Here is an 18161-nt window from a genome sequence, read left to right as displayed (position 1 = left end):
ATATCACCAAGTTTACAAGTGAAGACAAAACTGTAAAATACAATTAAAAGGCTCTTCACATGTTTCTTCTTCATTTCTCTATCCAATGCAATTTAGGCTTAGCTGTTAATCTTTGAATACTTCCTTGTTTGCACCAGAATGGAAATGCTGCATTTTCTTGATTCCTCCTAGAGGCTGCCACATTCCAGTTTGTCTCTGTCAACCCATGTGTCTCTGTCAGCTTATGAATTGTCACTATCAACTGCTATTGAACTAAGCATCCATTGAAGCTTTCATCCATTGATGCCTTATCCGTTGAGGCTTTATCTGTTGAAGCTTTATCCGTTGAAGCTTTATCCGTTGATGCATTAGCAGTTGAAGTCTTTATCCATTGAAGCACTTATCCATTGATGGATATTATCCGTTGAAGCTTTGGAGACATCCGTTGAAGCTTTGTTTCTTATCCGTTGAAGGTCTTCAATATCAGTTGATACTTTTTCACTTATATAAAATTACAAGGCATGAAATATTTACAATTAGCCCTCCTATTTGTATATCCACTAGTAGTCAACATGACTGATAATTTCCTATAACATCTAAGAATTACAACTTGAATCTAGAGAATGAAATGTGCTACAATACTAAACTTATTGCTAAGTAAAGCTACTCCTTCAACGGATAGCCAAGATGGTCTTATCCGTTGAGGCTACAAACACTAGATTTCTACTTAAGTGTTTTGTTTAACTTATCATCAAACTAATACACATATTCCTAACACGAATGGCATGAACCAAAGCAAAATTAGGGATTGATTTATGAGTTAATAAAGGGATAGTTAAACATATTGTCCAGAAAAACATCACGGGTGCCGCTGGATATAGGCGAATAAGACTTGCGCCAAATACCCCTTACACTTAAGGATATCGGAATGTTTTAAATTCTCTTATCCATAAAAACTATATGTTAAATAAAGGAGGGTGAATGTAATATCCAGGAAAATTATGTGAATATTTAGTGATAATTAAATAAATATTATGTGTTTATATAAGTTTAAATTGATCATTGTCATGTTATGCCATGTTGTAAATGTTATTTGTGGCCCCGCAAAGACCAGAAATTTTTCGATTAATTGTTATGTGTTTAAAATATATTTATACGAATCGATCTGTGATCTGGATGCGTGTTTATTTGCGTCTTTATCGAGGTACTGGTTTTATCATGTTTTATGTGTATTTATATGTATTTTATGTGTTTTCGGAGTTTACTATTAATTTAGGAATTATTTTGGTTTTTCAATAATCAACGGACCGGGACCCCACCGGGAAGTCAAAGCCCAAAAAAATCATATTTTTATTTTTATAAAATGATACACATTTCAAATGTCCAGTATTTTTGCATTTTTGAATTATTCATAATTTTTTGGGGAATTTTGACATAAATTTTCTATTTATTTGAATTAAAAATTATTCCCCATAATTATTATATTTGGGCCTAATTATATTAATTAAGGGATAAAAAACCCCTTAATTGATTTTGGGATATTAATTTTTAGATAATATAAATTTCATAATTATTATTTTATTTCATTTTATTTTATTAAAATCAAATTGGAAGAACAATTTTTGGGGGTATAATCTCGATCATAACAAAGATTCAATGATATTGAAAGCTACAGAGATCCGTTTGTGAAGCTTGAGTAGCCAGATCAAAGCTTGTTTCAAGGCCAATTTGATACCACTTTCATCAATCGAGGTTAAGTATTTTGAAAGATTGATTTTGATGTTCTTGAGCTTGAAATCGTTTTTTATTTATGTTGATTGTTGATTGTTTTTGAGGTTATGAATAGCTTTAGGATGATCAGGATAATTGATTTATGTATTTGTTTGATTTGTTTGAGTTCAGGAATGATTAAACCGAGTTCTTGGCTTTGTGATTTTCCATTATTCGATTGTATGGATAATTGAGGTTATGATAGTTGATTTTGATTATAGTAATAGATTGCTCGTAATATGGGGATTATTTTGGTGTTTAGAACTCGATTTATAATCAAGTTTTTGTTAAATTCGATTAGTCGCCGGAGTTGGGTTCGAAATATTTGGTCAAAATCTGATTCTTGGAACAAATTGATGTTATTGATGTTATGGTGAGATTTTAGGAGTGGTTTGGAATGTTTTGGTATCAAAATAGTATATGAACCATGTGTTTTGGGCAGTGTTCTTAAAATCGCCGATTACTCCGATTAATCGGCCGAGTAATCGGTGATCGGTCTCCTACCGATCTGATTTTGCATAATCGCCGGATAAAACGTTTTTCTGAGAAAAACAGCCAAAATCGTTTGAAATCGGAGAAAATCGGGTCAAAGTTGAACAGATCGGGTTATGAAGAAACTTAAATCATTGCAGAGTAGTTGGTCCTCCAGGAGAAGAAGATGACGCGAACTACGAGAAGCTTATAGATCTATCAATTTGTTGGAGAAAAATGAGAGAGAGACGGTGAGGGTTTGGGTGGGTGGTTGGTTGCAATCAAGGGGATGGAAAATAGTATAAAAACTATATTAATCACACAACTTTGTATGTAGATGTGGGCCATTTCTCCAAAGCCCATTTCACATATCTTAAAACTTGTTTTTTCTTCTTTTTCGAGTACATATAACATGTGTAATATTTATTTAAAATATTTAAAAATTATTAATAAATATATGTCCGATTATTGTTCCGATTAATTCTTGCGATAAATCCCCGAATTACTGATTATCGGTACCTCCACCGATTAGTGCCGATTTCCGATTTTTACAACCATGATTCTGGGTGTGCGTTGGCTCGTCAAAGATATTGCGGGATTCTGGTGATGCTCACCGGTTTCTGGAATTGTTCCAGATTCCGGCAAGTTCATCACAGTTTCGGGTCATCTTTCCCTTATGGCCGCCTATAGATCTTCCAAAGCCCATTTCCCCGATTACAAACTTGTTTCTGCATTTTATTTATTTATTTATTTCAAAACTTCATTTTCTATTTTCAAATATCATTTCTTTTAATTCTAAAAATAATTTTGTTATTATTTTAAATTATAAACATTATTTAGTTTATTATCTTAAATTCCAAAAATTATTTTCTTTTATTATTTTTAAAAAAACAATTTGATTTAATTATTTATAATTTATTTTAGTAAATTATTTATGGATTTAATTAATTGATTAAATCAATTAATTTTATTTATAAATAGTTAAATAAAGTATAATTATTTATAAAAAATTCCTAAAAATTATTTTTATTTTTTAGAAAAATTATATTTTGGTATTTAAAAATCTATTAATATTATTATTAATTTATTTATTCTTATTTTATTCGTAATAAATAGACCGTTCGTCCGTTTAATACGAAACGAACACGTCTAGACTCAGAAAAATATTCCACTTTCAAACAAAATACTTTCAAGACCTAATTTATTTTGTATTGAAAGATAATTTTATTTGTGAGTCATTTTGAGTTGGTATCTGATCGATAAATACTATTTTGACCCGATTTCAATTCTAAAAATACCAAGACCTATCTTTTGACGATCTGACTTATGTGTTACATGAATTATGTGATTACGTGTTATATGAATAACATGATTATGTGTTATGTGATACGCATGCTATCTGTTTAAGGTTTTAAATTCCATTATTAGATATAAACGATCGGAGAGAAGTCGAGACGTATAGTTACGTCGATTAAGTTTCGTTTTGTTAATCAAAATAGTACTTTTGTTTATAGAATCGAGTAGCAAGGAGCGCAGTCAGGTGTTAGATTGAATTGGTAGCCGAGTTGATAGTGAAAAGTTATTGAGCATACTAGGCAAGTATCCTTATCTTCATTTATCGTTCAAGTGATGATTATTTTGAACCCTATTATGCATGTTTTCTATATTATTCTAATTTCAGAATAGTTTATCAATTTATATTTCAGATTGTTAAATTATAATCATGCAAGTATATCTTCCTTATTCTAAGTTCAGAATAGTTAAACGATTTTATATTTCGCTGCAATTACTCTATACAGTGGAACTTTGAGATTAGATTAGCGAATAACTAATTATTCTGGTTATTTCGCCATCAGTTGTTAAGATGACTCCAGGCCATATGAAATGGGGAGTTATACTTTTAGGGATGTCATTTGATTCAGCTCCTTTGATTAAAAATGTTTTTATGAATTGTATGGTTGCGTAAGAGGCCGTGGCGGCGGTCTAGTGTGAGCTATGTATTATACTTGGATATAATACCTTACTAGGCCAATATGTGCCTTGGGTACCGTTTATTTAGTTGAATATGCTTCGGCATACCAGTGTTGCTCTGCGGCTGATCACCGGCGGCAACATACCATCGTTCGAGGATTCTAATTCAAAATATAAATAAAAAGAGTTGTTTATCATCAAAGTTTATACTAGCTTTTGTTATTGCTCAGGTATTGTGGTTTGTTTTACTCTTCAGATATGTTGTTGTTATTCTAATCGTAAGTTATATATTGTTTGCTGAGCATTTCTTTCGCTCATACTTGTTTATTAATCTGATCTTTCAGCTAGATCCGAGCAGGCCTGAGTTCCAGGTTTTACCAGAAGTTATGTGCCTGTAAATAGTTTGGTGTGTCTTTTCAGGTAGACTATCCTGAGATGAACAGTTAGTATAGTGGTTTGTAATAAAATTTGAATAATTTGTAAAACTAAATAGACTTATGGGTTGTAATAATATTTGGTTTGCAATAGTGCCTGTTTAATACTATAACCTGTGATCGATCCAGTTGCATGCAAGGGGTCATATTTATTATTTTATTCCGCTGTGCATATTATAGTATTGTTTATTGGTCAGTAACTCCCAAATCTAGACCCCGAATTTGAGTGTGTTAAAGGTTGGTATCAGAGCTACAAGTTATGGTCACTGAAACAGCCTTAGGGTTGTCTTATGTAAGTCATAGGAAGATAACATAAGATAAGCGCATGTAGTTTAACTCTTATAGGGTTAAGTTTAAGGTATTTGTTTGACCTATAGTTAAGTTGTCTAGTTTCTCGTTTGGTATTTAGCTTTAGGCTTTTGTGCCGTTGCTTTGCTATTTTGTTGGTTCTTGAGAATAGTAAGAAATGATGAGAGAAGTTGGAAGGTTGTGTGGTAACACTATCCACCATTTGTTGGTTTATTTGAGATCGTTGAGCAAGAGTTGAAAGATTTTGAAAATTCCTTGTCATTTTTCTTTGAGCTATTATTCTTTGAGATAGTAAGCAGGATTATGTGATAATCATGTCGCAGGTATAACGACTCGTATATTTTGTACTATTTAAGTGTATAATTATTGAATAATTAAATAAATAAAATATGTGCATGAGTTCTGTCCGCCGGATATTATTCTGTTATTAATTATATATGATTTTGGTGCTCGAGTATCATTTGTGTGATTTGTTGTGAAGCTGTGTTGTTTTGTTTTTATATTTAAAGGTGATTTTATTCAAGATTTATTTCCATAAATGCCTGAATTATCTCTAAAATTATTTTTATTGCTTTGTAATTTTATTTATGATTTTTGTGATTTTATAAAATTCAGAATTCAATATTTCATCGATTATTTAGCCCTGTATGATTTTCTGATTGCATTTATTCGTAAAATCCGTATTTAATTCCAGAATTTTTCAAAAATTATGAAACTCATATTTATTTGGGTTTGGAATATTCCAAGAATTTTAAAATTAATTTGCGAATTTTTGGGATTAATTTTACCCGCGCGTTGATTCGTTTAATTGTTAAAAGCGGGTATAAATTGCGTTTCAGAAATTATTTTAAAATTTTGAAAGTTATGTTTTTATAAACTACGAGATATTTGTAACATTTTAAAACTATTTTCGTGATTGTTTGAAATTGTTTTAAGTGTAGCTCGGTTCGTTAATCGTCAATTGCGGGTATATCGCGTAATGCAAAATATTTTAAAATTTTGAATTTCCTGTTTTATTGGTTTCAGAATATTTATTAAAATTTAAAAAAAATTGCATTATTTTGATGAAATTTGCACGTGCTATGTTCCGTTAAAATTCATAAATCGGTGTTAGACATGGGGTGTACGATTATGAATAAGGGTACGTGTCCCTTATTTTGGACTCGTGGCAGCAGTACAGTTTATCATTTTTATTTTATTTCTTCACCTCCTTTCTTCATCTGTAGACAGCAATATCAATTCTCTCTAGAAGTCTCTATAATTCTTTTTCTCTCTTAATCTCTCCATCCTCTTCTCTGTTTCCTTTTACTGTCCGGTTTTTTTTCTGTTCTTCCCGTGTTCTCGCCGCTATGCGACTCCGGTGAACCGCCGCCGCCCAATTCCGGTTGGTCTCGGTCGCTTGATCTTGTTTCTGCTTGATTGTATATACATACGTATTTGTGTGTACTGCAGTTAAGTGTTGTGTCGTTGTTTTTTATTCCGGTCGCCGTCGGGCTAATTTTGGCGAGGTGACCCTTCATCTTTTGGCAGCGCGTGTGCGCCTATTCCCCTTGTTCTGTTTTGCCATTTACTTTGTATTGACAGGATAAATTTTCCCGCCGTCGGCAATGAGCCTTGGCGAGCCGACGGTAGACTGTGATGACGCGGTTTTGAGTCCTAATATAAATAAATAATAAATGTACAAATTTTATTTATGAGTTTAAAGTGAAATAGTAGTTAAATATTATTATTCGAGATTATTGGGATTGTGATTGTAATGGTTGATTGACTGATGGGCTGATTATGGATTTCGATTGTTGTTGTTGGGTTGAACTGGTGGTTGGGACTCGTGATTGGATTGTCATTGTGGTTGCTGTTAATTTGTTCGACGGGTAGTCCGATAAATAAGGGAGATGCTGCCCGATTTTTGATAACGTATCCTGAAAAATATCAAAAATACCAGTCGAATGTATATAGCTATATAATTATAAATAAAATAGTTTGTAAAATATAACTGACAACCTGTGTCCTAAAGCGACGAGTATATGTGTTTTCCGAAAATGAATATCGAGTCGAGTTTTGAGTTCGTGAACCCTGATTGCTATGTGTATTGTATTAAGAGGTACAATTACGAGTCGGGTTATGATATCGTTGGGTAGAATTGGTATTGAGGATATGTCAAGCATACCTAGACGTCTAATATAGAGTATTTCGACTCTGTAGGTTATAGTCGGAAGGCCCGATAGTGGCATTGGACTAAAGTTAACCTAGTGATCGATCGACAAGCACAACAAGGTTCCAAGCGAAAGACCTGAGCGTTGAAATCGGATCCAGGATAATCAAATAGTAAGGCGATAGAGCCGAGCGTCCAAGTCAGTCCAAGGTTAAGCGGTATCAGTTGTAAAGCTCTGCAAGGCAAGTACCCCTGACCATACTCTTATGGTTCAGTATATATGAATAGTTGTTGTTTTAATCTCGTAATGGAACAGAAACATTTTAAGTTACGTATCCCCTGTATTTGGAAATGTTGTTTAAAATATGTTTTGGGGAAAAGTAACTTCTGAAAGCACCTATCTCTAAACATGATTATAATGAAAAGAAGTTTTGAATAGTGTGATGTGACATAATGGTTTTAAAAAGAAATAGGTCATAGTGATTTTGGAAACTAGATAAAGAGAATGTTCTGATCCACCTATGTCGTGGAATGTTTTGAACCACCGATGTCGTGGAATTTTGGAAAGAGGAAAAAAGGGAATTTAGTTGATCTATTGGAATTGAGTAGGCGTAAGTGGCTAATTCGGTTGGGCGCTCTGTTTAACCGATTAGTCCAGCGTTGGGGGAAAGACCTAGCTAATCTTTTCCCAAGTTCCGGAATATATTAATTATTCTGGATGGCCGTTAGTCGATGTCCGGTGGGGATAGACTAATCAGCTATCTTCACCCGTTGAACGTCCAATAGATTTGATTGATTCAGTTTTGGAAATTTCTTTAACAAATCAACTTGTTTGAGACAGATGATTTGAAAATGAAATAGCATGCTAAGATTTAACTCTGTTATTTATACACAGCACACAACTGATGTTATTTTTTACAGAGCATGCTATTTTTGAATATCCAGTTTATGAATGTTTACCATATTTTGCAAATGAGCTATAATCTATGTTCCTATCGTTGTTTTATCATAAATTGCTTACTCGTTATTCATATAGTGGTACTGCTGAGCAATTGATTGCTCACCCTTGCAGAATGTTTTAATAAATGTATTGCAGATGCTAGGAGGTTCTTTCGCGGTAGTCAGGGCAGAGTTCCAGTTCCTTCCGTGCCAGGCTCCTCTGAGGTAGTTGTGTTGGACCAAAGATGGTCCATTGAGTTGTTGTGTTAAGTTAGTTGTGTCAGGATGGTTTGTGTAAGTCAGTGTTGTAATAGTTGTAACTTAAATCATACTTAAACCTGGAAAAGGTCTTGGAGAAGGGGGGTTATGTATAATTAGTGATTTGGAATATATTATGTTTATTATTATTGTTGTTGGTGACGTCAACTCCTGACCCCGGGTTGAGGCCGTCACAGCAGGTGTTAATATGTTAGCAAGTTTATAATAATTTGGAAAGGAGATAATGCATGAGAATTTTGATATGCTAAAAGATTGCTACATATTTGACACCATGCTTGACATATTATTATATAAGTTGCTAGTTTTCTTACTAGAATAATTGCACCAAAAAGGAGGAGTAATTCGGGAGAGGATCGTACCAAAAGTCGTACGGATCCAGCTTTTAACTTAGTCGGAGCAGGAGTTGAACAGAAGACCAAGTTTTCCAGTTATTTTCTGAAGGGTGAGGCAAACTATTGGTGGGAATCCAAGCGAGCGTTGGAATAAGGTGAGTTTGTGACTTGGGAAAGGTTTACAGAGCTGTTTTTGGAGAAGTATTTCCTGAGGTATATGAAGAATCAAATGGAGATCAAGTTCTTTAGTCTGACACAGGGTGACCTTACTGTCGTGGAATATGAGGCCAAGTTTACAGAATTGGCGAGGTTTGTGCCAGATCAAGTTGATACAGATGAAAAGAGAGTAAGAAGGTTTGAACAAGGGTTAAAATTTTGGATTCAGAATAGCGTGGCCATGTTTGAGTTGACTTCATATGTGGCAGTGGTTCAGAAAGCAATGGAGATTGAAAGTAGAAGTGACACATCTCAGAAAGAAAGGGACGAAAAAAAAAGAAAATAGAAACCTCGGAAGGAGGTCGGTAACAAGGTAATTTCCAGGGACATTTCAACAAAAGGCCATAGTTTTAGGATAATAAGAATGTGGGGTTCAGGAGACCGCAATCAGGAAATGGGGGACAGGGCAGCCATTTTCAGCATTCAAATCAGCAAAGGTCTAATCGTTCACCAATGTCAGATTGCAAGTTTTGTGGTAGAAGGCACTTTGGGATTTGCAAGGATAATGTGTTAAGTGCAGTCAGAAGGGGCACTATGCTAATGAGTGTCATAATCATACATCAGCTCAGAAATCGGAACAGTGTGTTTTAAATGTGGAAAGATGGGGCATATTTCTAGGGACTTCCAGATAACAGAGCCGGTAGCTAATGTGGCAAGAATTGAAGGACCTCCATCCAAGAACCAACCAAAATCTTGGACGTTCAATATGATTATGAAGGATGTTGTTCATAGTTTCAACGTGGTTGCAGGTATGATTCCAGTCAACTCCATAAATACTAAAGTTTTAATTAATTATAGAGCTACGAGGTCATGTAATTCTAAAGACTTTATCGATAAACTGCATTGTGAAGTTGAATTGTTAGAACAAGCATTAATGATAGAACCAACTAATAAGAACCAAGTTCCCGTCAGCCGAGTGTGTCCAGGGTGTGACATTGAGATAACGGGACATCCTTTTTATGCCAACATAATACCTTTTAAGTTGGGAGAATTTGATGTTTTCTTAGGAATGAATTTGTTGCCAGAGAATAACGCTCAGATTGATTATAAGAATAGGAAAGTGAGACTTCAGATATTGGATAGTAAGAAGAAGGTGATATTTCGAGGGAGTAGGCAGGAAAATAAGTTCTTAATGATAGCTAGAGCAAAGAATTTATTGCGTCAGAATTGTGAGGCATATTTGGCCCATGTTATAGACACCAGCAAAGAAGTTCTCATGCTCGAAACAATTCCAGTTGTCAATGAGTTTCTAGATGTCTTTCCAGATGATCTTCCAGGATTACCTCTCGATAGAGAGATTGAGTTTGCGATTGATTTAGCACCCGGAACGAAACCAATTTCTAAAGCTCCTTATCGAATGGCACCAGTAGAGATGAAAGAGTTAGCAACTCAGTTGCAAGATCTTTTAGAGAAAGGAGTTATAAGACCAAGTGTATCCCCATGGGGTGCACCAATTTTGTTCGTCAAAAAAAATGGGAGTATGCGACTGTGTATTGATTATCGGGAATTGAATAAGCTGACCATTAAGAACAAGTATTCGTTGCCAAGGATTGATGATTTGTTTGACCAACTGAAAGGCGTTGTATGGTTTTCTAAGATTGATTTAAGATCGGGATACCATCAACTGAAGATTAATCCAGAAGACATTCCAAAGACAACATTTAGAACCAGATATTGACATTATGAGTTTTTGGTAATGGCATTCGGATTAACAAATGCACCAGCAGCTTTCATGGATTTAATGAATCGAGTATTCAAGAAGTATTTGGATAAATTCATGATTATGTTCATAGATGACATTCTGATCTACTCTAAGATGGGAGAAGAACATGCAGAGCATTTGAGAATAGTTCTAGAGACATTGCGACAGGATAAATTGCACACAAAGTTTTCCAAGTATGAATTTTGGTTAAAAGAGGTATGATTTCTTGGGCACGTGATTAGTAATAAAGGAGTAAAAGTGGATCCGTCAAAGATTGAAGCTATAATCAACTGGGAGAGACCAAAAACACCAACAGAAGTAAGAAGTTTCGTGGGATTGACAGGTTACTACAGAAGATTTGTACAAGATTTTGCGAAGATAGCTATACCATTGACAAAGCTCACCAGAAAGAACCAGAAGTTTGAATGGAACGAGAAGTGCGAGGAGAGTTTCCGGGAATTAAATAATAGATTAGTATCTTCTCCGATGCTAGACTTACCAGATGATCAAGGAAACTTTGTGATCTACAGTGACGCGTTATACAAAGGATTAGGATGCATATTGATGCAACTTGACAAGGTGATAGCCTACGCTTCAAGACAGTTGAAACCACATGAAGAGAAGTATCCAACTCATGATCTTGAATTGGAAGCTATTGTGTTTGTATTGAAGATATGGAGGCACTATATTTATGGATAAAAGTGTGAGATCTACACAGACCACAGGAGTTTAAAGTATATCTTTACCCAGAAGGAATTGAACATGAGGCAGAGAAGGTGGCTAGAATTGATCAAAGATTATGACTGTACCATCAATTATCATCCAGGCAAAGCAAATGTGGTGGCAGATGCTCTAAGAAAAAAGAAAGGTTAACCATTATCACTTCATCTGAGGAAATGATCAAGGAATTTGAGAAGCTTAAAATAGAGGTCAGTATTTCAAGTATGTCTACAGATATGTTGTGTGCAATGTCTTTTCAACCAGAATTATTGGAGAAAATAAGAAGATGTTAAGAAAAAGTAATGAGCCATGAACAAGACAAGTTAACAAGAGAAGAGATATGGAGTCAAAAAAATGATAAAGGGATATTAAGATTTTCTTCCCGAATATGGATACCCAACATGGCCGAGCTAAAAGATGAGATTCTTCGAGACGCTCATAAATTCAGATATTCCATTCATCCCGGAAGTACGAAGATGTACAGAGACATAAGAGAAGACTTTTGGTGTCCAAATATGAAGAAAGAAATTATTGAATGGGTGAGTAAGTGTTACACTTGCCAGTGAGTCAATGTGGAACATCAAAGGCTCATTTAACTGTTACAGCCATTGGACATTCCAGAATGGAAGTGGGTACATCTTGCGATGGATTTTGTAGTTGGCTTACCGAGGACCAAGGAAAATTATGATGCTATTTGGGTTATTATCGACAGATTGACTAAGTCAGCGCATTTTCTGCCTATCAATGAGAGACTCTCATTGGATAAATTGGTTCAGCTGTATTTGAAGGAGATTGTGGTTTAACATGGATTTCAAGTATCCATCGTTTCAAACAGAGATCCTCGATTTAATTCAAGATTTTGGAGAAGTTTCCACGATTGTCTTGGAACGAGGTTGAATATGAGTACCGCGTATCATCCGCAGGCAGATGGTCAAAGTGAAAGGACAATTCAGACTATTGAAGACATGTTAAGAGTGTGTGCATTGGATTTTGAAGGATGTTGGGACGAACATTTTCCATTAGTTGAATTATCCTACAACAACAGTTATCATGCCAATATTGGAATACCGCCATACGAAGCTTTGTACGGCAGAAGATGCAGATCCCCAATCTGTTGGGATGAAGTTGGTGAGAGAAAGATTTTGGGTCCATAATTGATCCAACAGACAATAGAGAAAGTAGAGCTCATTCGGAAAAGATTAGTGGCAGCTCAAGATCGTCAACGTAAATATGCCAATCCTACCAGAAAGGATATGGAATTTAAAGTTGGAGAAGCAGTGCTACTAAAGATTTCACCTTGGAAAGATTTATCAAGATTCGGAAAGAAAGGAAAGTTGAGTCCGCGTTATGTTGGCCCTTTTAAGATTTTGAGGCGTGTGGGAAAGGTCGCTTACGAGCTAGCCTTACCACTACACATGTAGCATATCCACAACATGTTCCATGTGTCAATATTGAAGCGTTATTTTCCTGATTCGAATCATGTGATAGAAAATGGGTCAATTGAGATTCAACCAGATTTGTCTTTTGTAGAGCGACCAGTACAAATTTTAGACCGGCGGGAGAGAGTGCTTAGGAATAAGACGGTTTCCTTAGTACGAGTCTTGTGGAGGAATCCCAAGGTTGAAGAGTCAACCTGGGAGTTGGAAACCGAAATGCGAGCCAAGTATCCTCACTTCTTTTCCTAAGCTGCTTCTGAGGACAGAATGTTGTTAAGGGGGGAAGGATGTAATATCCGAGAAAATTATGAGAATATTTAGTGATAATTAAATATATATTATGTGTTTATATAAGTTTAAATTGATCATTGCCATGTTATGCCATGTTATAATTGTTATATGTAGCCCCGCAAGGACCAGAAAATTTTTCGATTAATTGTTATGTGTTTAAAATGTATTTATATGAATCGATCTGCGATCTGAACGCGTGTTTATTTGCGTCTTTATCGAAGTACTGGTTTTATCTCATTTTATGTGTATTTGTATGTATTTTATGTATTTTTGGGGTTTCTGTTAATTTAGGATGTTAGATATATTTGATAATGTCATGGCTAATATGTTTTATGTTTAGCTTTCAGATCTTACTTGAACAGGATAAATCAGTACTTAACTGTTGATCAGTACTTATACTGGAAGTCAGGACTTAAGGATATCAGTACATATGTTATCAGGAGATAATCGTCAGAAGATAGATATCAGAACTTAAGTGCTGAAGGACAATCAGATAAGGACAGTAGCTGATTAAAGGAAAGAAGATCAAGATAAACATAAGAAGAGATATGCATGAAGAAGGAATTCTGTGAAGAATGGAATACTTGGATGAAGAGATATCTGATTGATATATTTTAGGAAGCAGAATTATATTCCATATCAATTAGCGATTTATTTGTAACTGTGTAGTATATAAACACAGATATAGGGTTTACACTAAAAGTGTTATCATTATTAGAGAAGATTATTCATTGTAACCCTAGCAGCTCTCGTGATATTTGTTCATCACTGAGAGGTAACAGTTCCATACTGTAACAGAGTTTATTGATTCAATAAAGTTTGTTTTCTGTTACTTAAGTTCTTAAAGTTCGATTTGAGTGTACTATACACTGTATTCACCCCCTCTACAGTGTGTGTGTGACCTAACAATTGGTACCAGAGCCTATCTGTTAACATACATACAGTTAAAGATCCAAACACAATCATGTCGGACATAGAAACTCCAACTAAGCCTACCAAAACTGAGGAACCACCAAAGACATAAATTCAGAGTCGGTATGAGACCATCAGAGTTCCCATACTGAGACCATCTGAATATCCCATATGGAAGGTAAGGATGACCATGTTCCTGGAAGCAACAGATCCAGAATACCTTGATAGAATCAAGGAAGGCCCTCACAAACCAACCAAACTCGTTGTTGCAGTTGCAGGTGAAGCAGCAAAGACCGTACCAAAGGAGAAGAGTGATTATACTGCTGAAGACATAGCATCAATTGCTAAGGATGCTAAGGTACGACACTTACTGCATAGTGCCATTGATAATGTAATGTCAAACAGGGTAATCAAATGCAAGACTGCTAAGGAGATATGGGATGCTCTGGAAACAAGGTGTCAGGGAACTGACACAATTAAGAAGAACAGGAAGACAATACTCACTCAAGAGTATGAACACTTTGACTCAAAGACTAATGAGTCATTGAATGATTTATATGATAGATTTGTCAAACTTTTGAATGATTTGTCATTGGTTGATAAAGAGTATTATCTTGAAGATTCAAACCTTAAGTTCCTGTTAGCTCTTCCTGAATGCTGGGATTTGAAGGCAACGACAGTAAGAGACAACTACAATCTTGATGAAACAACTCTTGACGAAATCTATGGAATGCTCAAGACTCATGAGCTGAAGATGGAACAAAGAAGCAAGAGGAAAGGAGGAAAGTCAAGGACAGTTGCTCTTAAGGCTGAAGAAGAATTCCCCAAAGCAGCTTCCTCAAAGAAAGACAAGGGTAAAGCTCTTTTCATAAAGTCTGATACTGAGTCATCAAGTTCAGAGAGTGATGATGACTCAGATTCTGAAAGCTTGCCTGAGACTGATGCTGATGAGGAGATGAGGAAGCTGTGTGCTCTTATGGTGAAAGGAATCACAAAGATTGCATACAGGAAGTTCAGGAAGGGAAAGAAGTTTTCCAGGAAAGGCATAAGTTCTGATAAGAAGAATTTCAGAAGATCTGAAGGCAGAGGAGGAAAGTCTGACAGAGGAGATTACACCAATGTTAAATGCTATAACTGTGGTGAGAAAGGCCACATATCTCCTGACTGCAAGAAGGTAAAGGGTGACAAAGGCAAGGCTCTTGTCACAAAGCAGAAAAGCTGGACAGACACCTTAGACTCTGAAAGTGAGGAAAACTATGCATTGATGGCAAATGCTGATAAAAAAAGTGCTGAGAGCAGTTCTGAAGCTGCTGAAACAAAGGTACCTCAGACTACTTATGCTTTTCATACTGATGATATTAATGAGTTGAGAAGATATCTTAAAACCATGTTTGTTAGCTATAGAGATCAAACTTTAACATGTGAAAGATTAACTTCTGAAAATCTTGCATTTAAGAAAAGAAATGATTTCTTAGAAAAAGAGTTAGTCATGTTCCATCAAACTCAGAAGGATAGAGATGATGCTTTTTATGTTAGGAATGAAGTGCTAAAATTAAATGAATCTCTAAAAACTGAGTTAGAAAAGGAAAGAGAGATTATCAGGACTTGGACTAACTCTGGCAAAACAACTCAAAATTTGTTAAGTAGTGGAAACTGGAAAGAGGGCTTAGGTTATGGAGAAGATAAGAAAGATAAAGGAACTGAAAAAATTAAGTCTGTTGATAAACAAAAGCCAAAGTTAAAACCTGTTAAGTTTGTAACTGTAAAGTTTGAAAATGAAAAATCAGAAGTTACAAAGAAATTAACTTTTGATAAACTAAAACAGGAAAAGACAGCTGAAGTGAACATAGGCTTAATGACAAAGAAGCAGCTTAAGCATAAGCTGAAAGATGTCAAGAATGCAAACAAGGTAAAATCACCTAGGAAAAATAGGAATGGAAAGGAAGGTGTGAATAAAAGCAATGATTATAAACCTGTTCCTGATGCTCCTAGGAAAACATGTCATAACTGTGGAAGCTCTAACCATCTGGCTTCTTTTTGCAGGAAGAATAAGAATATTAACTCCTTACCTTCAAAATCAGGAGTTAAGAGTCAGTCTGTTAGATACAAACCACAAAATCCTTGTTTTCTTTGTGGTAGTTTATGGCATTCCATTTATACTTGTAAGGAATATCATAGTTTGTACTATGATTATTATCAAATAAAACCTTCTTTGAAGAAAGTTTCCATTGTTCCTTCTAGTGTAAATTCTGATTCAAAGTCTGATAGTGTAAGTTCTGATAAGAAAAATGTTAACATAAACTCTGATGCTAAATCCGCTGCAAATGTTAACAAACTTAATAAGGCCAAAGGATCCAAGCAAGTCTGGGTCCTTAAAATTAATAATTAGTGGTCTTTGTGATTGCAGGGCAACAGGAAAAATATTCTAGTTCTGGACAGTGGATGTTCAGGATATATGACTGGAAATAAGGCCCTGCTATCAGACTTTGTGGAGAAAGCTGGCCCAAGTGTTTCTTATGGAGATGGCAACATTGGAAAAACATTGGGATATGGCAATATCAATCTTGGAAATGTCATAATTAAACAAGTAGCTCTAGTCTCAGGACTTAAACACAACCTACTGAGTATAAGTCAAATCTGTGACAGAGGTTATCATGTTGATTTCTTTGAAGAACACTGTGAAATTGTGAGTAAATCTAAAGGCAAAGTTGTTCTGAAAGGATACAGGCGTGGTAACATTTATGAAGCTAAGCTTTCAACAAGTACTGATGGTTCTGCAATCTGTCTAATGAGTAGAGCATCAATTGAAGAAAGCTGGAATTGGCATAAGAAACTCTCTCATTTAAATTTCAACGATATAAATGAACTGGTCAAGAAAGATCTTGTGAGAGGATTGCCAAACACAGTATTTGCTCCTGATGGTCTTTGTGATTCATGTCAGAAAGCCAAACAAAGAAAATCTTCATTCAAGAGCAAGACTGAATCATCAATTCTTGAGCCCTATCATCTAATATATGTTGATCTATTTGGTCCAGTAAATGTCATGTCTATTGCAAAGAAGAAGTATGCGTTGGTCATAGTGGATGAGTTCACCAGATACACATGGGTGTATTTCTTGCATACAAAAAGTGAAACTGCATCAACCTTGATTGATCATATCAAACATCTGGATAAAATGGTCAAAGATTCTGTGAAAGTTTTAAGGAGTGATAATGGCACTGAGTTCAAGAATTTGATAATGGAAGAGTTCTGCAAAAGCCATGGAATAAAGCAGGAATTTTCTGCTCCTGGAACTCCACAGCAAAATGGAGTTGTTGAAAGGAAGAATAGAACTCTCATTGAAGTTGCACGTATAATGCTTGAAGAAGCAAAGCTTCCAACCTATTTCTGGGCTGAAGCTGTGCAGACTGCTTGTTTTACTCAAAATGCAACACTTATTAACAAGCATGGAAAAACACCATATGAGATGGTGAAGAAAAAGAAGCCAAATCTGAAATATTTTCATGTATTTGGATGCAAGTGTTTTGTTCTCAAGACTCATCCTGAACAGCTATCAAAGTTTGATCTAAAAGCTGATGAAGGAATCTTTGTTGGATATCCACTTTCCACAAAAGCCTTCAGAGTCTATAATTTGAGAACAAAAGTGGTCATGGAATCTATCAATGTCTCTTTTGATGACAAAAAGATTACTGGTCTTGAAGATTTCATTGACCATGATCAGCTGAGATTTGAAAATGAATACTCAAATTCTGATACAGAAAATCCTGATAGTCTAAGTCCTGATACTATAAACTCTGATGGATTAAACTCTGATGTTATTGAAACTGTGGAGACTACGTCAAAGGAAGATGCACCTATGCAGGGGGAGCATACTCAAGATCCTACCACATCTCAAGAAATATCAGAACATACATCTGGCTCTTCAAGTTCTGATAAGCCAAGTTCTGATAGTGCTAAAAATCTAAATACTGAAGAATCCAACTCAGAGAGCATAGTTTCAGGGGGAGCATCAGAAAATGAAAATGAAAATAGCATGGATCTTGGGGGAGCATCCAGTTCTAGAGAAAACCTTCCATCTGCAAGGAAGTGGACAAAATCACATACACCTGATTTGATAATTGGAAATCCTGATGCAGGTGTCAGAACTAGAACAGGTACTTCAAATGAATGTCTTTACAATTCTTTTCTCTCTCAGACTGAGCCAAAGAAAGTGGAAGAAGCTCTTCAAGATGCTGATTAGGTGCAAGC

This window comes from Apium graveolens, chromosome 10 (genome assembly GCF_009905375.1).
Source record: "Apium graveolens cultivar Ventura chromosome 10, ASM990537v1, whole genome shotgun sequence".
Lineage (NCBI taxonomy): Eukaryota > Viridiplantae > Streptophyta > Magnoliopsida > Apiales > Apiaceae > Apium > Apium graveolens.
The sequence above is the reverse complement of the archived record's forward strand: the minus strand, read 5'-3'. Positions refer to the sequence as shown.